Source organism: Camelina sativa, chromosome 20 (genome assembly GCF_000633955.1).
Source record: "Camelina sativa cultivar DH55 chromosome 20, Cs, whole genome shotgun sequence".
Lineage (NCBI taxonomy): Eukaryota > Viridiplantae > Streptophyta > Magnoliopsida > Brassicales > Brassicaceae > Camelina > Camelina sativa.
In genome coordinates, this window is record NC_025704.1 from 13,783,496 (window position 1) to 13,788,667 (window position 5,172).

The 5,172-nt window shown below is 36.6% G+C and overlaps 1 pseudogene; it reads left to right on the top strand.

The window, feature by feature from the left end:
- Positions 268 to 3,095, top strand: LOC104770743 (annotated as a pseudogene).

Below are 5,172 nucleotides of genomic sequence, written 5' to 3' on the forward strand. Positions count from 1 at the left end.
TTTTTTTTTTTTTTTTTTTTTTTAAATCTTAGAATGGCTAAAATAACCTAATCAAAAAAGTGTAGGTACGACTATATAAATTAATGTTGGTCAACTAACTAAACTAGTGACAATTTTTTTTTGTTTGTTGGTTTTCTAATTTTCTCGTTCTCAAAACCTTATAGGTTTTGTCTTTCGTGTGACTTTTTGTCCTGAAATGAAACCCTTGAGGGAGGAGCACTATTACAAAAAGGTTGAAATTTAATGTGCAACTATAATATTAATAATACTTCACGTTCCTTAACTCACAAGATTCTCTCTCTGTCTCTCTTTATTTTTCTTTCTTTTTTTGTCCTCCTCCCTCTCTCTCCTCTAAACTCTTTCGAATCTCTTCCTTTTGTTTGGTTTCTCCACTCCGGGAAGGTTCGTTCCGATGAGAAACTCGCCATCCAAGAGCGGGTCGACGGGAGGGCATTATCGTAATTTCACAGACACAGTCTGGTCGCCTTATATCAAGTCCGGTTTAGGAATATCTCCCAACAGATCATACGCCCTAGTGTCCCTCATCATCCTCCTTGCCGTTGGTGCGTTAATCTCCACGCGCCTCCTCTTCGACCCTACCGTAAGTCACCCGAAACGACACTCCACTTGTCGTTTCTTCTCAAATCTAATACTTCGCTGTTTTGTTTCTTCTTTATGGGTTTGAGTTTTGTTTGTGCCTTTTGTCACGTGAGAGAATTTTCTATTGTTGTTGTTGGTTGGTGTTGTCGGCGAATTAGGCAGAACACGACACGTGTTCCATTGTTTTGGACCCATGTATGACTTTTTTTTTCAGTTCGATTAGCTGTCTCCCGCTACTACTGCTCACAAGTAGGCAAAAGAGGCATATATTGTGGAGACTTTCCGCTTAAAGGTTTTTGGGGTTCAAAAGAAAAAAAAATTAGGGATGTTCAACCGGATTTTGGTTCCGGTTTAGTTTCGTTTTTTAGAATTCGATTTAAATATTCCAGTCGATTCGAACTTTGGACGAAACATATATGATATATGAAAGTTTAATAATTTCTTATTTGATTTTTTAGTTTTTTTTTATATGTTTGATGAAAAGTATTACTAAGTTTTATTAATTTTTTGGTTGGTTGAATATAGTTAGTTCGATTGATGAATTTTGATTCGGTTCGGTTCAGTTTGGTTTGGGTCAATATCTGCTATAAACTATACAACTCGTTTTCACGCTTTTAGGTTCTGACACAAGCCGTGACGGCGTCGCCAAAGACTAAAACCCAAACCCATACGATATCACCAAAATACCCTCGACCAACAACCATAATTACACAAAACCCTCAACCCGAGTTCACACTACACTGCTCCGCCAACGAAACCACCACCGGGAGTACATGTCCGAGAAACAAATACCCAACGACAACAGCAACCTTCAATGAAGATGATACAAACAATCCTCCAACCGCCACGTGCCCAGATTACTTCCGTTGGATCCACGAGGATCTCCGTCCATGGGCGAAGACAGGGATCACGAGGGAAGCACTGGAGAGGAAGCTTTACGTGGAGAGGTTTCAAGATGCGTTTCAGACAAGGGACGTGTTCACTATCTGGGGATTCTTACAGCTTCTAAGGAAGTACCCTGGGAAGATTCCAGATCTCGAGCTTATGTTTGACTGCGTTGACTGGCCGGTCGTTAGAGCTGCGGAGTTCGCCGGAGTTAACGCGCCCTCGCCTCCGCCGTTGTTTCGGTACTGTGGTACTGTGGGAATGAGGAGACGCTTGATATTGTTTTTCCTGACTGGTCCTTCTGGGGATGGTAATAAAACAAAGCGCCCTTGAATTTTTTTATGTTTTCTCGGTTGCACCCCAATAGTTTCGAATTGATCAGTAGAAACCCATGAAATTTTGTAGGGCGGAGGTGAATATAAAGCCATGGGAGAGTTTGTTGAAGGAACTAAGAGAAGGGAACGAGAGGAAGACTTGGATAAACAGAGAGCCTTATGCTTACTGGAAAGGGAATCCAGTGGTCGCAGAGACACGACAAGATCTCATGAAATGTAATGTCTCTGAGGAACACGAGTGGAACGCTCGTTTGTATGCTCAGGTAATAATTTTCAAGATTCTGCTGCTTACAACTGCAAATTTCACAACAGTTTTATAAATTTTATGTGTGCGTTTCGACTTTGTCATGTAGGACTGGATCAAAGAATCAAAGGAAGGTTACAAGAAATCAGACTTGGCGAGCCAATGCCATCACAGGTAGTGTAGTTTTTGTAGACTTCAATTATATATACTCAAACGTTTAGTTAGGTTATGCAAAGTTGAAATAAGAAAGTATAGTAACGTTTATGGCTTTATGTAACAGGTACAAGATATATATAGAAGGTTCTGCATGGTCGGTGAGCGAGAAGTACATTTTGGCATGCGACTCTGTGACTCTGCTGGTGAAACCTCATTACTATGATTTCTTCACACGAGGCCTGCTTCCGGCTCACCATTATTGGCCCGTTAGGGAGCAGGACAAGTGCCGCTCCATCAAGTTCGCCGTTGATTGGGGCAACACTCACGTTCAAAAGGTACATTGTTTAATCCATCATGGGAGCTTCCCTTGTGAAGGTCTTGATCTTCATCAATTGGTACATTGTTAGTATATGATGAAAACCCCAATATCAACGCAGGCACAAGATATTGGAAAGGCGGCTAGCGATTTCATTCAACAAGAACTCAAGATGGACTATGTGTATGATTACATGTACCATCTTTTAACAGAATACTCGAAACTCCTCCTGTTTAAACCTGAGATTCCCCGGGATGCTGTGGAGATTTGCTCGGAAACAATGGCGTGCCCGAGGAGTGGGAACGAGCGGAAGTTCATGAAGGAATCACTTGTGAAACGCCCTGCGGACTCTGGTCCGTGTACCATGCCGCCTCCGTATGACCCGGCATTGCTTTACTCGGTTGTGAAGAGGAAACAGAGTACGACTACGAGAATCCTACAGTGGGAGATGAAGTACTGGAGTAAGCAGAATCAAACCGGTTCTTGATAATTTTTAGCTTTGTGTAGAGAAAACCAAATATATACAGTACACGTATTTTTTTTTTTTTTTTTGGACAAATACAGTACACGTATAACCTACCGGTTTCAACTTGTTTAAAATCCGGTTCGATGTTGTTGTAGATGACTAGAGACATATGTTCCAACTTTAGAATATTAACACGAAAACTCAAAACGGAAAAAAAAAAACTTCACATAATTTTCTAGCTTCGAATTTGTGACTTGAAAACTCATTCTCTAGATTTCATGATTACTATTTTTTTGTTTTTTTGTTCTTCTTGTAACAAGAATCTATGCATTGCATCAATTGTCAAAAAGAATAATGAGCTAAGTGCCAACCCACCAGCCAAAAATGTGAGTTTGAAATTAGTTTAAATTTGGTAAACAACAACCATCATCTTTGAATCCCAAAATGTCAAGCGTAGAGGTTATAAGATAGGGTTGGTTATGAAGTTGATGGTGGAACTTGAATACTTGATGGCTACTAGCCTACTACTACTCACTGATCCCAAGGCCGGTCCTTGAACTTTGGTGGCCTAAAGCATATTTTTAAGTAAAATTTAGTAAAAAAAAATTTTCATTAAAATACTAAAATATAACAAAAAAATATTTTAAATAGTTATTAAATACTTTAAAAAACATAAAACAATCTAAAAACAACTTTTCTAACTTTCATAGCAGCAAATTCATTTACTAGCTTATCATATTCAATAATATAGTTAATAATCCAAAAAAGTTGATAATATAGTATTATTATAATAAAATAAGGATTAAAGTTAAGAAAGGAAAAAAAACAAAAGCTTACTCCAGTTTAGTTTGAAGTAGTATAATATTTTAATATCTAGTAGAATCTAATATTTGAAGATTTTATTGTTAAAAACAGAAATTAAAAAGATTAACTAAAAAAATTTCGACAAATCTATGCCAAAATAAAAGGAAAACAAAATCGTAAGCAAACGGAAAAAAAAAAAAAAAAAAAACTGTAAAAGAAAGAAAACAAAAAAAAAAATAATAAAGAAAGTGTAGAGCAAAGGACTCGAACCAGAAACAAACCATTTTGTGGCAGGACACATAGCCAACTGACCTAACTAATCTCTTGAAGATATGGCTCTAACAAATTTCTTATATTGTGTGGCCTAAAGCAAATGCTTTGGCTGCTTTATGGGTGGGCCGGGCCTGACTGATCCCACCACAAGTTGCTGTAACTTTGAGACTAATAAATACGTTTCTTCGAGATTTGATACATTGCTTCTGATATAGGCCACAATAATTTTGATTTTGCTGTTTTTCTCTCTAAATTTTCATGTCACGTAGGTCCCAGATTTACCTGTTTTTCTAATATTTTTAGTTGATCATAGAGTGTTTTGCAAGTTACTGTTCAGATTTAGACCCACCCATCGCACTACAATACTGTATGATTACAATAATTATATATATAAAGCTGAAGCTATTAAATACATCCACACAAACTAGTCTGCCGTCAAACAAAGTAACACCTTAATTATGATTTTATTTATGTTATAATAATGGTAACTCTTAAAGTCGAAAACTCTCTACTTGCACATGTGCATCTTTTATAAGACTATTAACTCCAATTTCCTAGTCTAACACCTCTCTTAATTAAGATTTTTGGCGATTTCAGTGTCACTAATCAGATTCACAGCCCAGTAATTAATCCGAATCACGTGCTTTTTCGTTGGGTATCACGTGTCTGTCACGGTTCCCTTCATGTGCAAGAATTTAAAACAAAGTAGAATTGTTCAGATCTCGCAGCCTTTTGTTGTCTTCACATGCATCACGTATAGAGCGTAAGACTTTAACTTAGGGGGAGATATTGGTTTAGAATTTAGAAAGAATTTTAATGATTTTATGTTTTTGCTGATTGTTAGAATCATAGAAAATTGAAAGTTAAAAATGAAGGATTCTAAGAGATTGTTTAGTAAGTTTTTTAAAATCTTGATGATTTGTTTTTTCTAATCTTGTAAAATCTTTCTATTTGATGAAAGAGTTTTCATGACTTTTATTATGAAAGAAATGATATAAAATCCTAAACCAATAATATAAAATTTGAATTCTTTAACAATCCAAGATTCTTTTGTTTTACTTGAATAACATAAAACTTTTAATGACTTTATAAA